Source organism: Sinohyriopsis cumingii, chromosome 17 (assembly GCF_028554795.1).
Source record: "Sinohyriopsis cumingii isolate HCF-2022 chromosome 17, ASM2855479v2, whole genome shotgun sequence".
Classification (NCBI taxonomy): domain Eukaryota; kingdom Metazoa; phylum Mollusca; class Bivalvia; order Unionida; family Unionidae; genus Sinohyriopsis; species Sinohyriopsis cumingii.
This window is the reverse complement of record NC_142977.1, coordinates 52,553,941-52,574,670: the sequence shown is the minus strand read 5'-3', so window position 1 is coordinate 52,574,670 and position 20,730 is coordinate 52,553,941. Positions and strand designations below refer to the sequence as shown.

The 20,730-nt window shown below is 35.5% G+C and overlaps 3 non-coding genes across 3 annotated transcripts; all 3 read right to left on the bottom strand.

Annotated features, from left to right (window-relative positions):
• Positions 1-4,052: 4,052 nt before the first annotated feature.
• Trnaq-cug (transfer RNA glutamine (anticodon CUG)) lies at positions 4,053-4,124 on the bottom strand. Its single transcript has one exon. It is a non-coding gene; the product is annotated as a tRNA-Gln (tRNA).
• Positions 4,125-12,176: 8,052 nt separating this feature from the next.
• Positions 12,177-12,248, bottom strand: Trnaq-cug (transfer RNA glutamine (anticodon CUG)). The gene has a single exon. It is a non-coding gene; the product is annotated as a tRNA-Gln (tRNA).
• An 8,017-nt stretch (positions 12,249-20,265) lies between these two features.
• Trnaq-cug (transfer RNA glutamine (anticodon CUG)) lies at positions 20,266-20,337 on the bottom strand. Its single transcript has one exon. It is a non-coding gene; the product is annotated as a tRNA-Gln (tRNA).
• Between the last annotated feature and the right edge of the window lie 393 nt (positions 20,338-20,730).

Here is a 20,730-nt window from a genome sequence, read left to right as displayed (position 1 = left end):
AGAAGATATCTAAGGCACATCTGCAACCTATTCCTGCATTTGACCATTTGACAAGCCATCTAATAGAAAAATGGTAGACTCTCGGTTCTTTACCTAACACAAAGTCAAGCAAGCAACACTTGTTGACCATAATGTATGCGTCCTCAAGCTTTTCATAGCCAATTCCTTTAAAGAATATTAAAGCAAAACGTGTTCTAAAAGTTTAGGCAATGTTTTAACACTTGTTTGCCTCCCCAAATCTGTCAGCAAATGTTATGTTTGATTATTTCCAACAACGTATGCAGGAAGTAGACATTCAATAGTTTAATTTTTCTATCTGTCACCCTGAAAGTAATGGGGCTATCTCAAGACTGTCCGAAAACTCTCTCACCTACCCAGGATACATGTATACCATTATATTGAATCAAACCTTATAAAAGACAGTGATCAGTAAAATCCTGGATTGTATAATTATCGAGTAAGATCAGGAGAGTTTTTTAAAATATATAGTGTATCCCATATTGGTAATTATCACCAAATAAAAGACGCCATGACTACCCTAGGACAGCAAAAGACTGTCCCAAAACACCCTCAACTACCCATGATACATGTAGGCGATTAAATAGAACAAAACCAAATGAAAAGACAGCGATCTGTAAAATTCTACCCTGTATAATTATCGAGCAAGATCATTAGAGTTTATTCTTTTGTTGATACTTGCTGAAGACCGTCCCAAAACACACTCATCGACAGCAACATTCATATTTCAAAATATCTTTAAAGCTTCTTTCTTAAGTCTTTAATATGACAAAGAGCAGCTGAATAATTACATCCTAAGGGTCCTATCTTTATATTTGCAAAATTCTTGAACCAAATTATTAATTTTAATTGGTTTGATAATGGCAAGAATTACAAAAAAATAAAAGTAAAATCTCCTGTAAAATCTTTTGTCTCTGATTATTTTCAGTTTTAGAGACAAATGTTTTAATGGATACAAGGTAGTTTTAAAGCTGTTTTTTGTTTTTGTTTTTGATATATATAAATACATTCAAAGGTTAAGGTTCCGTACATTAACAATGCAAATTAAGTATTTGAGAACAACTGTACACTAAATCTAATAATTCTAATCGCAAGTAAATACTTTTATCATGATACGAACATGATTTTCCACAGTTTGATTATTTGGGGGTTTTTTTGCGGCAAAATAACACCTGTAAGGAATGATTAATTGTTTTTAATGTCATTTTACCTATAAACTTTTTTATGTGCTATTGATGTTGATCTGAATTATTTTATTTTCGCGGGAGCTTATGTACAATATTATCACAGGAAAAGAAAGACGTCTGTGAGGTGCGTCAAAATGGGTGACGTACAATACAATCCTTACAACCAGGGTTCGTCCGATGAATACTCGTTAAGAAGATTACGAGGGAATATATCATTGTTATTTCTGATCCTTACTTTGCTAAAATAACTAATGTTTCCAAGTAATGAGAGATGACACTAAGAAGTAGATTTCTTAAACTTTGAAGGTAAATACTTCAGTGCGTCAAAACTGGGGTTGAAAAAGATGGACCACCCTGTTGTTGTGGATGCGTTTTTGTTTTCGTAAGGTGCTATAAATCGCTTAGATCTTCGAGAAAGCATATGGTTTTAGAGACGATTAAAACTGTGTTGCTAACGTACACCTTAAAAAAGGGGAGTGAAAGAGTTATCGACATAAAATGAATGCCGTAAAGGAAAAAAATTAGAAATTTAGAGAGACACGAGATGGACAACAAAGACGATACTGATAAAACTTAGTATTTACATTGTTGCAGGACCAAATCTGTATGAAAACAGCAGTTGGAATGATGTAATTGTAAAGTTCAAAAACAGAATATACAAAGTTTGTAGTAACTGACATTGCGTTTGTCATACGACAAACTACGGAATCAATTCAGTTGTCGGCAAATCGCAAGATACAATAACGCAGAAGGAAAGTAGATCGAAAAACTTGCAAGCAACCATTTACAGCTTGCATCAATGAAAATTAGAAAATTCTTGACTAGAATTATGAATGTAGCACTTGCAAGCAGTCATTTACAATAATGCAGAAGGAAAGTAGCACTTACAAACTGCCACGTACAATTTGCATCAATGAAAATACAATATACATTGATAGAATTATGAAAGTATCATTTGCAAGCAGCCATTTACAATAATGCATCATAGAAGATTAGGAAATACACGCATATAATTATTTCGGTAATCCCCCTCCATATATGCCTGCCATATTTCCGACAACGTGTGTGTCCGATTTAGATTTTTAACGTAGCTTTAAAATAAATTCAGTTATATCGCTACGATGCCTGCAATGTGGCAGTTTATAGTGATGTCTAGCACTGGGGCATCATGCTGCAGACATGTAGCATGATGTTCCACCCAGACACATTATCCTGACACCAGGCCGAACAGTCCTAAAACTAACCTCTTAATGCTGTGCGACTAGCGAGGCTGCTGTTAGTACCTTTTTTGTAAGTCTTTGGTATGATGTGGCCGGGGATCAAACCCACGATCTCCCGCATCCGAGGCGGGCGCTCTAACCACTAGGCCACTGGAGCGGTTCGACAACGCAAGCTTTCAATTTCTAGGTTATCCTTGTCCTTTGACGATAAGTGAACAATTAAGAAAACAAAGTCGTAATTACAAAATTTCTAAGTGCAAAAATCGTAATGTAGTTGAAGAGGATTTAGATAATATATAGTTGTAAGTACGAATTACTGAGTTGTAAGTAAGGGGCTGTAAGTCGCTTCTTCTTCTTCTGTACATTCGCCTCCTGTTCCACATGAAACTTTGAGAAAAGTATTTGAATAAAAATAAAAAACCTAGGTTCCACCGAGATTTGAACTCGGATTGCTGGATTCAAAGTCCAGAGTGCTAACCATTACACCATGGAACCTATAGGTTACAACGGGTCATCTTCTCAAAACTTATTAGTAGGTTGTAGTATATGCGTATTCTTTACTGTTTTGCTAAAACATGTGCATGAGGTAGTAGGAGCGAGGCGATAATACTCAATAGGAAGAGAGCTATTCCAGTATCCAATGGCAAGGACATGCGCAAACCGCAATATGTATGTGTGTGACGGGTTCGCACACACTGGCTGCTGAATGGAAAAGTAAAAATAAATATACACACATTTGGCGGGAAACGCTTTACAACGCAGGTTTGTTCTTTTCCTATCACCATCATATACGTGAATCAGAGGAATAATTTAGCGGTGAGTACCCTGTGGACACCAACTTTTGGTGTCCGCAATATAAAATGTTTCCATCAAGAAGGTTTATGCTTTGAATCCGTGTCCATAACGCATTAAATTGGAATACACAGAGTGGGGGAGAGAGAGAGAGAGAGAGAGAGAGAGAGAGAGAGAGAACAACTATACAAGAAAAAGATCATATTTGTATAACAACAATGTGATCGTAAAGTGTACCTCTTAACACTTTGCACATTAGTGACATTTATAATAAATGTGTACGAATACAGTTTCTAAGGTATCGAGTGCTGGTCAGTATCAGTGTTGTCATGGTAGAGGTCACATTATAGAAAAGGGATTCGCTATTTAAAATCGATATCGACTAATATATGCATATATTGATAATGAAACACATATAGTGCAGTGTAATTGACTCCTCGCCTAGAAAAGTGAGAAAGAGGTAACGGTCCGCAGCCAATATCAAGACATAAAGGAAATGTGTTTACGTTGCGCAATTCTTTAATTGCAATTAATAAATCAAAGTCGAAATTACAAGATATCTTTGTTTTCAAATCGTAATGTAGTTGCAAAGAATTTGCGAGATTCCCCTTTTTAAGTGCGAATTATTGAATTGTCAGCAAGGAGCACTAGGTTGCAACTCTATTGCGAAACTAGATTCATATTTCGCACTAACCCATTTCCAAGCAATACTGTATGTCGTTAAATAGGTACATACAATGTATCCTCTCATACTCGCTTCTACTATTGTACATTTGTCTTCTGTTCGACATAAAACTTTAAGAAAAGGTATTTTTAGGATTAAAAAGATAAACTTAGGTTCCACCGAGATTTGAACTCGGATTGCTGGATTCAGAGTCCAGAGTGCTAACCATTACACCATGGAACCTATCGATGATACAGGGTCATATTCCAAAAACATGTTAGGAGGTAGTAATATATCAGTATTATATCAGCTTACCGTTGGACTCCCTTGTGTTCATTTATATTACCGATAAGGTGCATTCATGTTGTCAGAGATTTCGTCTTACTTTATTGATAAAACGTTACACTCCTGTAATTGTAATACACACAAACATACACACACACACAGATGAATATATATATATATATATATATATATATATATATATATATATATATATATATATATATATATATATATATATATATATATATATATATATATATATATATATATATATATATATATGAAAATAATAAAAGTGTATATGAAGATTAAAAGTGAAATGCCTAAAAGATTAGTACTATTACGTTCGAGTGGAATGTATGTTAAATTAGTAAGATACATTGAAATATCTTAAAGTGATTAAATAAAATGAAATTATGCTGGCTAATTTAAAATCAAGTTATAAAGTTCACTTATGACTATCAGGCTAAATTTAGGCAGATCAATACTCTATATATAAATAATGATATAGTATGTTTTTCCCGAGATTTTAAAGTTCTAAATATGTCATCATTTAACCATCAAGGCGATATTTCTTCTATATTCCTGTCTACGTGAAAACCTCAGAGTCTGGGACTCTGTCTTGAAATCATATCCAGATGAGTTTCTTTAGGAAGCCCATTGAAAATGACATTGTTTTATTGATAGTATTTAAGTCCTTTTACCGTCTTGAGTTTGGAACACTCATTACTAAAATTCGCACTTGACTCTTTGGTGCGGAATTGAAAGCACATGTTTCAAACACATACTGGTCCAGAAAATGCCGCGGCTCATATCCTTTCATCTGCACAAAAGCTGACATCCAGATTTCATCTATACCGATAAATATAGGTTTCATCTATACTTATAAATGTAGGTTTGATTATGAGCACTCACAATCTTTAAGTTGTTGAATTTTAAATATCATGGTGTTTACATAGGTTTACTATGGGAACTGAATTAGTACCGTGAGTTTTGTGGACTGAACACATTTGCTCGTGAGATGCCACAGGCCACTCTTGCTTTGGCAATTCTGGCATTTGTCTCATCATCGCTTTGGACTGCACGCGACTGCTACTGCCAAGACAGGTGATCTTGTCCACTGCCAGGTGGGTTTGGCCATTCACGGTGATGGTATCCTCTTGGTAACCAAAACAATAATTTCCTTTAACTTCGTCTTCGGCTGTAGTCTCCTCAGATTGAAAAACAATCCGGCCCACCGGCATCTGATATCGATATCATTGTCCTTACAGTATGGAGCGCTGGGCGATATCGGTACCGTAATGGCAAAAGATCACGTGATAACCAGCAGGCCGCGCCTTTTAAATTCTCAATTTCGAGGTCAATCCTATTGATCACACCTTGGAATATATGCCGATAACTGCAGTCGGATCACCTCACCTGTTTGCGAAAGAAGGATTGTCCGAAAAATTGCGAATGCATCTAACTACTTTTTCATTCGTAAGCTCTAGGTCAATCGTACAGTCATTATCTTCGTAGAAACTGTCGAGGTAGTCCGAATAGATCAGGGTTTATTTGTTGTTTCGGAGACATTTTCAGCGAACAAAATTAAACATTTTTTGTAAATTACTGCGAAGACTTGAAAAATCCGAGGAAATATGGAAAGGTCGTTGAAAAATCCAATGACGTATGGTGAGGTCGTTGAAAAATCCAAGGGCGTACGGAAATTTCTTTGAAAAATCCAAGGGCTATGGAAAGGTCTATATATGTATGAACAAACAACCATGTACAGCGATTAACTGACACTTACATAGAGACAGAGCTGATGATCCTCCGACAATATGAAGAAATTGTCATACTTCATTTTAGCATCGAGCTTGTTTTATTTTTAATTTGTAACTCAACAATTGTGACAATTTATTCATACTTTGTTGAACTAACCGGTTTTCAAACTATGTTGTATGACGAAATAGACACACATAGGGATCATATTCGCTTCAATTTGCATACACCCACCTCATCTTTCGCATTAGGATTTACAAAAATAAAATAAAGTCTTTAAATTAATGTAAATAAGAAAGAACTTAAAATAATATTCAAGGTTCCACCGAGATTTGAACTCGGATCGCAGGATTCAAAGTCCAGAGTGCTAACCATTACACCATGGAACCATTGTAGCATGTGTCGACAAGACACTTGTAAAAAGTGTCTCCACTGTTCTAGGCCAAGTTCTGACAGCGGCCATTTAGGGGCCATGTTCTGATGACTTATGTTATTAGCAAAATCGCTAATTTTACCAGCCAACCAGATGAAGTCTTACACCTTCGCGTTTCGGAGACTGTGCGGTGTGCTAAAGATCGTCGTGGTGGGCCGAAAGATTGGAAATTTAAAATTTCTGAAAGCTGCATTTCCATTGGCTAATTCCAAAATTAGTAGAATATGACCTCTTAGAGGTCGCTCTCAGATCTTCACGTCAGACAGAGGAGATTTGAATTTAATCAGATTGCCCCAGGCTTGTATCTATCAGTGTACATAGTTGCCTTATCTTATGTATACAGGAAGTGTAACTATGCAGTGGGAACACGTCACGAGTTGTAATTATATTGACACCAAATATGAAAAGAACTGTAACCCGACTGGGAATATTCTTATTCAATTTTTAGAAGGCAAATGAAGTACCTTTGTTGTTTAAGGTATAAAGTACATTCTGATTAACTTTTGTAAAAGAAACATCAAAGAAAACGCTGAATGTGGCTCTAAATTAACTGATTATGATAATGGTATCGATCCACATCTGAGAAGTGTAGATACATGTTCATTATTAGAATTTAGATAAAATTAAACAATGTTACATGTAACTGAGAGATGTGAGTCTTTAGTGTAGTTTCCCAATTTCACCCAGTAATACATACTAATCATCTGTAAACAATATTCTCTTATACATAGTTTTTTATATTTCTTCTATGAAATCCACTAGTAGTACGGAAAAGGGTCTTTTGTCTCATTCAATAACCTATGGGTCCCCGGACACCCATTCTGGCCTCTAACCCTTTGATAAGCTATCCACCACGCGACATATAGATGTTTGGATACTTTTTCTTGATTTTTCTATGACGTCCATATGGCTTTTCGGATGTCTTCCCTGCTCTCATACGTAGAACCCTTGAGTTGGATCTGTATTCAATATATACACTGTACAAAAATGCTCACTTTTCGGAGAATTTATTTTGCGGGCAATAAAATAAGTTCCTTGCTCTTGCTATGAGCAAAAACCCATGAAAATGTTTATATTTTATTTGCTAATTAGTTATATCTGATACATTGACCCTCACAAAACTATTTTATTTATGAACCTGAGATGAAATTCTACATTTGGCCTCTTTCCCTAATGTAATTGTGCCTTCGAACAATGGACAAGGTATATTCCATAATTTAAATGTCTTAATCACTCAGCAAAGAGAGAGAGAGAGAGAGAGAGAGAGAGAGAGAGAGAGAGAGAGAGAGAGAGAGATTCACAAGTAAGTTAGTTTCTTCACAGAATAATAGAAACCACTAGCCAATTTCTGACTGCAGTTGTAAGATATCTGAGCAGAAAGTAACAGCTACTTTATAAGTATGCAAGTCCGTTTAATGTGAGTTATAGGCAACCAAGTAGTATTCCTCAGAGAAGACACAAGTCTCGGTTTTAAAAATTAAAGCCACACAAGTACCAGTTTATTACTTTGTGAAAAATGGGTTCATTATGAGAAAATGGCGGCAACCGATGCACCTGCTGGTGAAAGTGTTGTTCCGAAGGCATATGGACAGGACATGCATAGTATAGCCCATAAAACCCCTTAAGCTGGTCATTTGGTGTCAGTAAGACTTATCACAAGATCCTGAATCGTTTTTATTTGCTGAAAATTAAAGTGATGTTTTTAAGTACCTTAGCTCATCTTACACTTGTCAAATGGTAGGAAATCCCAATCAGAAGATATCTAAGGCACATCTGCAACCTATTCCTGCATTTGACCATTTGACAAGCCATCTAATAGAAAAATGGTAGACTCTCGGTTCTTTACCTAACACAAAGTCAAGCAAGCAACACTTGTTGACCATAATGTATGCGTCCTCAAGCTTTTCATAGCCAATTCCTTTAAAGAATATTAAAGCAAAACGTGTTCTAAAAGTTTAGGCAATGTTTTAACACTTGTTTGCCTCCCCAAATCTGTCAGCAAATTTTATGTTTGATTATTTCCAACAACGTATGCAGGAAGTAGACATTCAATAGTTTAATTTTTCTATCTGTCACCCTGAAAGTAATGGGGCTAGCTCAAGACTGTCCGAAAACTCTCTCACCTACCCAGGATACATGTATACCATTATATTGAATCAAACCTTATAAAAGACAGTGATCAGTAAAATCCTGGATTGTATAATTATCGAGTAAGATCAGGAGAGTTTTTTAAAATATATAGTGTATCCCATATTGGTAATTATCACCAAATAAAAGACGCCATGACTACCCTAGGACAGCAAAAGACTGTCCCAAAACACCCTCAACTACCCATGATACATGTAGGCGATTAAATAGAACAAAACCAAATGAAAAGACAGCGATCTGTAAAATTCTACCCTGTATAATTATCGAGCAAGATCATTAGAGTTTATTCTTTTGTTGATACTTGCTGAAGACCGTCCCAAAACACACTCATCGACAGCAACATTCATATTTCAAAATATCTTTAAAGCTTCTTTCTTAAGTCTTTAATATGACAAAGAGCAGCTGAATAATTACATCCTAAGGGTCCTATCTTTATATTTGCAAAATTCTTGAACCAAATTATTAATTTTAATTGGTTTGATAATGGCAAGAATTACAAAAAAATAAAAGTAAAATCTCCTGTAAAATCTTTTGTCTCTGATTATTTTCAGTTTTAGAGACAAATGTTTTAATGGATACAAGGTAGTTTTAAAGCTGTTTTTTGTTTTTGTTTTTGATATATATAAATACATTCAAAGGTTAAGGTTCCGTACATTAACAATGCAAATTAAGTATTTGAGAACAACTGTACACTAAATCTAATAATTCTAATCGCAAGTAAATACTTTTATCATGATACGAACATGATTTTCCACAGTTTGATTATTTGGGGGTTTTTTTGCGGCAAAATAACACCTGTAAGGAATGATTAATTGTTTTTAATGTCATTTTACCTATAAACTTTTTTATGTGCTATTGATGTTGATCTGAATTATTTTATTTTCGCGGGAGCTTATGTACAATATTATCACAGGAAAAGAAAGACGTCTGTGAGGTGCGTCAAAATGGGTGACGTACAATACAATCCTTACAACCAGGGTTCGTCCGATGAATACTCGTTAAGAAGATTACGAGGGAATATATCATTGTTATTTCTGATCCTTACTTTGCTAAAATAACTAATGTTTCCAAGTAATGAGAGATGACACTAAGAAGTAGATTTCTTAAACTTTGAAGGTAAATACTTCAGTGCGTCAAAACTGGGGTTGAAAAAGATGGACCACCCTGTTGTTGTGGATGCGTTTTTGTTTTCGTAAGGTGCTATAAATCGCTTAGATCTTCGAGAAAGCATATGGTTTTAGAGACGATTAAAACTGTGTTGCTAACGTACACCTTAAAAAAGGGGAGTGAAAGAGTTATCGACATAAAATGAATGCCGTAAAGGAAAAAAATTAGAAATTTAGAGAGACACGAGATGGACAACAAAGACGATACTGATAAAACTTAGTATTTACATTGTTGCAGGACCAAATCTGTATGAAAACAGCAGTTGGAATGATGTAATTGTAAAGTTCAAAAACAGAATATACAAAGTTTGTAGCAACTGACATTGCGTTTGTCATACGACAAACTACGGAATCAATTCAGTTGTCGGCAAATCGCAAGATACAATAACGCAGAAGGAAAGTAGATCGAAAAACTTGCAAGCAACCATTTACAGCTTGCATCAATGAAAATTAGAAAATTCTTGACTAGAATTATGAATGTAGCACTTGCAAGCAGTCATTTACAATAATGCAGAAGGAAAGTAGCACTTACAAACTGCCACGTACAATTTGCATCAATGAAAATACAATATACATTGATAGAATTATGAAAGTATCATTTGCAAGCAGCCATTTACAATAATGCATCATAGAAGATTAGGAAATACACGCATATAATTATTTCGGTAATCCCCCTCCATATATGCCTGCCATATTTCCGACAACGTGTGTGTCCGATTTAGATTTTTAACGTAGTTTTAAAATAAATTCAGTTATATCGCTACGATGCCTGCAATGTGGCAGTTTATAGTGATGTCTAGCACTGGGGCATCATGCTGCAGACATGTAGCATGATGTTCCACCCAGACACATTATCCTGACACCAGGCCGAACAGTCCTAAAACTAACCTCTTAATGCTGTGCGACTAGCGAGGCTGCTGTTAGTACCTTTTTTGTAAGTCTTTGGTATGATGTGGCCGGGGATCAAACCCACGATCTCCCGCATCCGAGGCGGGCGCTCTAACCACTAGGCCACTGGAGCGGTTCGACAACGCAAGCTTTCAATTTCTAGGTTATCCTTGTCCTTTGACGATAAGTGAACAATTAAGAAAACAAAGTCGTAATTACAAAATTTCTAAGTGCAAAAATCGTAATGTAGTTGAAGAGGATTTAGATAATATATAGTTGTAAGTACGAATTACTGAGTTGTAAGTAAGGGGCTGTAAGTCGCTTCTTCTTCTTCTGTACATTCGCCTCCTGTTCCACATGAAACTTTGAGAAAAGTATTTGAATAAAAATAAAAAACCTAGGTTCCACCGAGATTTGAACTCGGATTGCTGGATTCAAAGTCCAGAGTGCTAACCATTACACCATGGAACCTATAGGTTACAACGGGTCATCTTCTCAAAACTTATTAGTAGGTTGTAGTATATGCGTATTCTTTACTGTTTTGCTAAAACATGTGCATGAGGTAGTAGGAGCGAGGCGATAATACTCAATAGGAAGAGAGCTATTCCAGTATCCAATGGCAAGGACATGCGCAAACCGCAATATGTATGTGTGTGACGGGTTCGCACACACTGGCTGCTGAATGGAAAAGTAAAAATAAATATACACACATTTGGCGGGAAACGCTTTACAACGCAGGTTTGTTCTTTTCCTATCACCATCATATACGTGAATCAGAGGAATAATTTAGCGGTGAGTACCCTGTGGACACCAACTTTTGGTGTCCGCAATATAAAATGTTTCCATCAAGAAGGTTTATGCTTTGAATCCGTGTCCATAACGCATTAAATTGGAATACACAGAGTGGGGGGGGAGAGAGAGAGAGAGAGAGAGAGAGAGAGAGAGAGAGAGAGAGAGAACAACTATACAAGAAAAAGATCATATTTGTATAACAACAATGTGATCGTAAAGTGTACCTCTTAACACTTTGCACATTAGTGACATTTATAATAAATGTGTACGAATACAGTTTCTAAGGTATCGAGTGCTGGTCAGTATCAGTGTTGTCATGGTAGAGGTCACATTATAGAAAAGGGATTCGCTATTTAAAATCGATATCGACTAATATATGCATATATTGATAATGAAACACATATAGTGCAGTGTAATTGACTCCTCGCCTAGAAAAGTGAGAAAGAGGTAACGGTCCGCAGCCAATATCAAGACATAAAGGAAATGTGTTTACGTTGCGCAATTCTTTAATTGCAATTAATAAATCAAAGTCGAAATTACAAGATATCTTTGTTTTCAAATCGTAATGTAGTTGCAAAGAATTTGCGAGATTCCCCTTTTTAAGTGCGAATTATTGAATTGTCAGCAAGGAGCACTAGGTTGCAACTCTATTGCGAAACTAGATTCATATTTCGCACTAACCCATTTCCAAGCAATACTGTATGTCGTTAAATAGGTACATACAATGTATCCTCTCATACTCGCTTCTACTATTGTACATTTGTCTTCTGTTCGACATAAAACTTTAAGAAAAGGTATTTTTAGGATTAAAAAGATAAACTTAGGTTCCACCGAGATTTGAACTCGGATTGCTGGATTCAGAGTCCAGAGTGCTAACCATTACACCATGGAACCTATCGATGATACAGGGTCATATTCCAAAAACATGTTAGGAGGTAGTAATATATCAGTATTATATCAGCTTACCGTTGGACTCCCTTGTGTTCATTTATATTACCGATAAGGTGCATTCATGTTGTCAGAGATTTCGTCTTACTTTATTGATAAAACGTTACACTCCTGTAATTGTAATACACACAAACATACACACACACACAGATGAATATGTATATGTATATATATATATATATATATATATATATATATATATATATATATATATATATATATATATATATATATATATATATATATATATATATATATATATATGAAAATAATAAAAGTGTATATGAAGATTAAAAGTGAAATGCCTAAAAGATTAGTACTATTACGTTCGAGTGGAATGTATGTTAAATTAGTAAGATACATTGAAATATCTTAAAGTGATTAAATAAAATGAAATTATGCTGGCTAATTTAAAATCAAGTTATAAAGTTCACTTATGACTATCAGGCTAAATTTAGGCAGATCAATACTCTATATATAAATAATGATATAGTATGTTTTTCCCGAGATTTTAAAGTTCTAAATATGTCATCATTTAACCATCAAGGCGATATTTCTTCTATATTCCTGTCTACGTGAAAACCTCAGAGTCTGGGACTCTGTCTTGAAATCATATCCAGATGAGTTTCTTTAGGAAGCCCATTGAAAATGACATTGTTTTATTGATAGAATTTAAGTCCTTTTACCGTCTTGAGTTTGGAACACTCATTACTAAAATTCGCACTTGACTCTTTGGTGCGGAATTGAAAGCACATGTTTCAAACACATACTGGTCCAGAAAATGCCGCGGCTCATATCCTTTCATCTGCACAAAAGCTGACATCCAGATTTCATCTATACCGATAAATATAGGTTTCATCTATACTTATAAATGTAGGTTTGATTATGAGCACTCACAATCTTTAAGTTGTTGAATTTTAAATATCATGGTGTTTACATAGGTTTACTATGGGAACTGAATTAGTACCGTGAGTTTTGTGGACTGAACACATTTGCTCGTGAGATGCCACAGGCCACTCTTGCTTTGGCAATTCTGGCATTTGTCTCATCATCGCTTTGGACTGCACGCGACTGCTACTGCCAAGACAGGTGATCTTGTCCACTGCCAGGTGGGTTTGGCCATTCACGGTGATGGTATCCTCTTGGTAACCAAAACAATAATTTCCTTTAACTTCGTCTTCGGCTGTAGTCTCCTCAGATTGAAAAACAATCCGGCCCACCGGCATCTGATATCGATATCATTGTCCTTACAGTATGGAGCGCTGGGCGATATCGGTACCGTAATGGCAAAAGATCACGTGATAACCAGCAGGCCGCGCCTTTTAAATTCTCAATTTCGAGGTCAATCCTATTGATCACACCTTGGAATATATGCCGATAACTGCAGTCGGATCACCTCACCTGTTTGCGAAAGAAGGATTGTCCGAAAAATTGCGAATGCATCTAACTACTTTTTCATTCGTAAGCTCTAGGTCAATCGTACAGTCATTATCTTCGTAGAAACTGTCGAGGTAGTCCGAATAGATCAGGGTTTATTTGTTGTTTCGGAGACATTTTCAGCGAACAAAATTAAACATTTTTTGTAAATTACTGCGAAGACTTGAAAAATCCGAGGAAATATGGAAAGGTCGTTGAAAAATCCAATGACGTATGGTGAGGTCGTTGAAAAATCCAAGGGCGTACGGAAATTTCTTTGAAAAATCCAAGGGCTATGGAAAGGTCTATATATGTATGAACAAACAACCATGTACAGCGATTAACTGACACTTACATAGAGACAGAGCTGATGATCCTCCGACAATATGAAGAAATTGTCATACTTCATTTTAGCATCGAGCTTGTTTTATTTTTAATTTGTAACTCAACAATTGTGACAATTTATTCATACTTTGTTGAACTAACCGGTTTTCAAACTATGTTGTATGACGAAATAGACACACATAGGGATCATATTCGCTTCAATTTGCATACACCCACCTCATCTTTCGCATTAGGATTTACAAAAATAAAATAAAGTCTTTAAATTAATGTAAATAAGAAAGAACTTAAAATAATATTCAAGGTTCCACCGAGATTTGAACTCGGATCGCAGGATTCAAAGTCCAGAGTGCTAACCATTACACCATGGAACCATTGTAGCATGTGTCGACAAGACACTTGTAAAAAGTGTCTCCACTGTTCTAGGCCAAGTTCTGACAGCGGCCATTTAGGGGCCATGTTCTGATGACTTATGTTATTAGCAAAATCGCTAATTTTACCAGCCAACCAGATGAAGTCTTACACCTTCGCGTTTCGGAGACTGTGCGGTGTGCTAAAGATCGTCGTGGTGGGCCGAAAGATTGGAAATTTAAAATTTCTGAAAGCTGCATTTCCATTGGCTAATTCCAAAATTAGTAGAATATGACCTCTTAGAGGTCGCTCTCAGATCTTCACGTCAGACAGAGGAGATTTGAATTTAATCAGATTGCCCCAGGCTTGTATCTATCAGTGTACATAGTTGCCTTATCTTATGTATACAGGAAGTGTAACTATGCAGTGGGAACACGTCACGAGTTGTAATTATATTGACACCAAATATGAAAAGAACTGTAACCCGACTGGGAATATTCTTATTCAATTTTTAGAAGGCAAATGAAGTACCTTTGTTGTTTAAGGTATAAAGTACATTCTGATTAACTTTTGTAAAAGAAACATCAAAGAAAACGCTGAATGTGGCTCTAAATTAACTGATTATGATAATGGTATCGATCCACATCTGAGAAGTGTAGATACATGTTCATTATTAGAATTTAGATAAAATTAAACAATGTTACATGTAACTGAGAGATGTGAGTCTTTAGTGTAGTTTCCCAATTTCACCCAGTAATACATACTAATCATCTGTAAACAATATTCTCTTATACATAGTTTTTTATATTTCTTCTATGAAATCCACTAGTAGTACGGAAAAGGGTCTTTTGTCTCATTCAATAACCTATGGGTCCCCGGACACCCATTCTGGCCTCTAACCCTTTGATAAGCTATCCACCACGCGACATATAGATGTTTGGATACTTTTTCTTGATTTTTCTATGACGTCCATATGGCTTTTCGGATGTCTTCCCTGCTCTCATACGTAGAACCCTTGAGTTGGATCTGTATTCAATATATACACTGTACAAAAATGCTCACTTTTCGGAGAATTTATTTTGCGGGCAATAAAATAAGTTCCTTGCTCTTGCTATGAGCAAAAACCCATGAAAATGTTTATATTTTATTTGCTAATTAGTTATATCTGATACATTGACCCTCACAAAACTATTTTATTTATGAACCTGAGATGAAATTCTACATTTGGCCTCTTTCCCTAATGTAATTGTGCCTTCGAACAATGGACAAGGTATATTCCATAATTTAAATGTCTTAATCACTCAGCAAAGAGAGAGAGAGAGAGAGAGAGAGAGAGAGAGAGAGAGAGAGATTCACAAGTAAGTTAGTTTCTTCACAGAATAATAGAAACCACTAGCCAATTTCTGACTGCAGTTGTAAGATATCTGAGCAGAAAGTAACAGCTACTTTATAAGTATGCAAGTCCGTTTAATGTGAGTTATAGGCAACCAAGTAGTATTCCTCAGAGAAGACACAAGTCTCGGTTTTAAAAATTAAAGCCACACAAGTACCAGTTTATTACTTTGTGAAAAATGGGTTCATTATGAGAAAATGGCGGCAACCGATGCACCTGCTGGTGAAAGTGTTGTTCCGAAGGCATATGGACAGGACATGCATAGTATAGCCCATAAAACCCCTTAAGCTGGTCATTTGGTGTCAGTAAGACTTATCACAAGATCCTGAATCGTTTTTATTTGCTGAAAATTAAAGTGATGTTTTTAAGTACCTTAGCTCATCTTACACTTGTCAAATGGTAGGAAATCCCAATCAGAAGATATCTAAGGCACATCTGCAACCTATTCCTGCATTTGACCATTTGACAAGCCATCTAATAGAAAAATGGTAGACTCTCGGTTCTTTACCTAACACAAAGTCAAGCAAGCAACACTTGTTGACCATAATGTATGCGTCCTCAAGCTTTTCATAGCCAATTCCTTTAAAGAATATTAAAGCAAAACGTGTTCTAAAAGTTTAGGCAATGTTTTAACACTTGTTTGCCTCCCCAAATCTGTCAGCAAATTTTATGTTTGATTATTTCCAACAACGTATGCAGGAAGTAGACATTCAATAGTTTAATTTTTCTATCTGTCACCCTGAAAGTAATGGGGCTAGCTCAAGACTGTCCGAAAACTCTCTCACCTACCCAGGATACATGTATACCATTATATTGAATCAAACCTTATAAAAGACAGTGATCAGTAAAATCCTGGATTGTATAATTATCGAGTAAGATCAGGAGAGTTTTTTAAAATATATAGTGTATCCCATATTGGTAATTATCACCAAATAAAAGACGCCATGACTACCCTAGGACAGCAAAAGACTGTCCCAAAACACCCTCAACTACCCATGATACATGTAGGCGATTAAATAGAACAAAACCAAATGAAAAGACAGCGATCTGTAAAATTCTACCCTGTATAATTATCGAGCAAGATCATTAGAGTTTATTCTTTTGTTGATACTTGCTGAAGACCGTCCCAAAACACACTCATCGACAGCAACATTCATATTTCAAAATATCTTTAAAGCTTCTTTCTTAAGTCTTTAATATGACAAAGAGCAGCTGAATAATTACATCCTAAGGGTCCTATCTTTATATTTGCAAAATTCTTGAACCAAATTATTAATTTTAATTGGTTTGATAATGGCAAGAATTACAAAAAAATAAAAGTAAAATCTCCTGTAAAATCTTTTGTCTCTGATTATTTTCAGTTTTAGAGACAAATGTTTTAATGGATACAAGGTAGTTTTAAAGCTGTTTTTTGTTTTTGTTTTTGATATATATAAATACATTCAAAGGTTAAGGTTCCGTACATTAACAATGCAAATTAAGTATTTGAGAACAACTGTACACTAAATCTAATAATTCTAATCGCAAGTAAATACTTTTATCATGATACGAACATGATTTTCCACAGTTTGATTATTTGGGGGTTTTTTTGCGGCAAAATAACACCTGTAAGGAATGATTAATTGTTTTTAATGTCATTTTACCTATAAACTTTTTTATGTGCTATTGATGTTGATCTGAATTATTTTATTTTCGCGGGAGCTTATGTACAATATTATCACAGGAAAAGAAAGACGTCTGTGAGGTGCGTCAAAATGGGTGACGTACAATACAATCCTTACAACCAGGGTTCGTCCGATGAATACTCGTTAAGAAGATTACGAGGGAATATATCATTGTTATTTCTGATCCTTACTTTGCTAAAATAACTAATGTTTCCAAGTAATGAGAGATGACACTAAGAAGTAGATTTCTTAAACTTTGAAGGTAAATACTTCAGTGCGTCAAAACTGGGGTTGAAAAAGATGGACCACCCTGTTGTTGTGGATGCGTTTTTGTTTTCGTAAGGTGCTATAAATCGCTTAGATCTTCGAGAAAGCATATGGTTTTAGAGACGATTAAAACTGTGTTGCTAACGTACACCTTAAAAAAGGGGAGTGAAAGAGTTATCGACATAAAATGAATGCCGTAAAGGAAAAAAATTAGAAATTTAGAGAGACACGAGATGGACAACAAAGACGATACTGATAAAACTTAGTATTTACATTGTTGCAGGACCAAATCTGTATGAAAACAGCAGTTGGAATGATGTAATTGTAAAGTTCAAAAACAGAATATACAAAGTTTGTAGCAACTGACATTGCGTTTGTCATACGACAAACTACGGAATCAATTCAGTTGTCGGCAAATCGCAAGATACAATAACGCAGAAGGAAAGTAGATCGAAAAACTTGCAAGCAACCATTTACAGCTTGCATCAATGAAAATTAGAAAATTCTTGACTAGAATTATGAATGTAGCACTTGCAAGCAGTCATTTACAATAATGCAGAAGGAAAGTAGCACTTACAAACTGCCACGTACAATTTGCATCAATGAAAATACAATATACATTGATAGAATTATGAAAGTATCATTTGCAAGCAGCCATTTACAATAATGCATCATAGAAGATTAGGAAATACACGCATATAATTATTTCGGTAATCCCCCTCCATATATGCCTGCCATATTTCCGACAACGTGTGTGTCCGATTTAGATTTTTAACGTAGTTTTAAAATAAATTCAGTTATATCGCTACGATGCCTGCAATGTGGCAGTTTATAGTGATGTCTAGCACTGGGGCATCATGCTGCAGACATGTAGCATGATGTTCCACCCAGACACATTATCCTGACACCAGGCCGAACAGTCCTAAAACTAACCTCTTAATGCTGTGCGACTAGCGAGGCAGCTGTTAGTACCTTTTTTGTAAGTCTTTGGTATGATGTGGCCGGGGATCAAACCCACGATCTCCCGCATCCGAGGCGGGCGCTCTAACCACTAGGCCACTGGAGCGGTTCGACAACGCAAGCTTTCAATTTCTAGGTTATCCTTGTCCTTTGACGATAAGTGAACAATTAAGAAAACAAAGTCGTAATTACAAAATTTCTAAGTGCAAAAATCGTAATGTAGTTGAAGAGGATTTAGATAATATATAGTTGTAAGTACGAATTACTGAGTTGTAAGTAAGGGGCTGTAAGTCGCTTCTTCTTCTTCTGTACATTCGCCTCCTGTTCCACATGAAACTTTGAGAAAAGTATTTGAATAAAAATAAAAAACCTAGGTTCCACCGAGATTTGAACTCGGATTGCTGGATTCAAAGTCCAGAGTGCTAACCATTACACCATGGAACCTATAGGTTACAACGGGTCATCTTCTCAAAACTTATTAGTAGGTTGTAGTATATGCGTATTCTTTACTGTTTTGCTAAAACATGTGCATGAGGTAGTAGGAGCGAGGCGATAATACTCAATAGGAAGAGAGCTATTCCAGTATCCAATGGCAAGGACATGCGCAAACCGCAATATGTATGTGTGTGACGGGTTCGCACACACTGGCTGCTGAATGGAAAAGTAAAAATAAATATACACACATTTGGCGGGAAACGCTTTACAACGCAGGTTTGTTCTTTTCCTATCACCATCATATACGTGAATCAGAGGAATAATTTAGCGGTGAGTACCCTGTGGACACCAACTTTTGGTGTCCGCAATATAAAATGTTTCCATCAAGAAGGTTTATGCTTTGAATCCGTGTCCATAACGCATTAAATTGGAATACACAGAGTGGGGGGGAGAGAGAGAGAGAGAGAGAGAGAGAGAGAACAACTATACAAGAAAAAGATCATATTTGTATAACAACAATGTGATCGTAAAGTGTACCTCTTAACACTTTGCACATTAGTGACATTTATAATAAATGTGTACGAATACAGTTTCTAAGGTATCGAGTGCTGGTCAGTATCAGTGTTGTCATGGTAGAGGTCACATTATAGAAAAGGGATTCGCTATTTAAAATCGATATCGACTAATATATGCATATATTGATAATGAAACACATATAGTGCAGTGTAATTGACTCCTCGCCTAGAAAAGTGAGAAAGAGGTAACGGTCCGCAGCCAATATCAAGACATAAAGGAAATGTGTTTACGTTGCGCAATTCTTTAATTGCAATTAATAAATCAAAGTCGAAATTACAAGATATCTTTGTTTTCAAATCGTAATGTAGTTGCAAAGAATTTGCGAGATTCCCCTTTTTAAGTGCGAATTATTGAATTGTCAGCAAGGAGCACTAGGTTGCAACTCTATTGCGAAACTAGATTCATATTTCGCACTAACCCATTTCCAAGCAATACTGTATGTCGTTAAATAGGTACATACAATGTATCCTCTCATACTCGCTTCTACTATTGTACATTTGTCTTCTGTTCGACATAAAACTTTAAGAAAAGGTATTTTTAGGATTAAAAAGATAAACTTAGGTTCCACCGAGATTTGAACTCGGATTGCTGGATTCAGAGTCCAGAGTGCTAACCATTACACCATGGAACCTATCGATGATACAGGGTCATATTCCAAAAACATGTTAGGAGGTAGTAATATATCAGTATTATATCAGCTTACCGTTGGACTCCCTTGTGTTCATTTATATTACCGATAAGGTGCATTCATGTTGTCAGAGATTTCGTCTTACTTTATTGATAAAACGTTACACTCCTGTAATTGTAATACACACAAACATACACACACACACAGATGAATATGTATATGTATATATATATATATATATATATATATATATATATATATATATATATATATATATATATATATATATATATATATATATATATATATATATATATATATATATATATATATATATATATATGAAAATAATAAAAGTGTATATGAAGATTAAAAGTGAAATGCCTAAAAGATTAG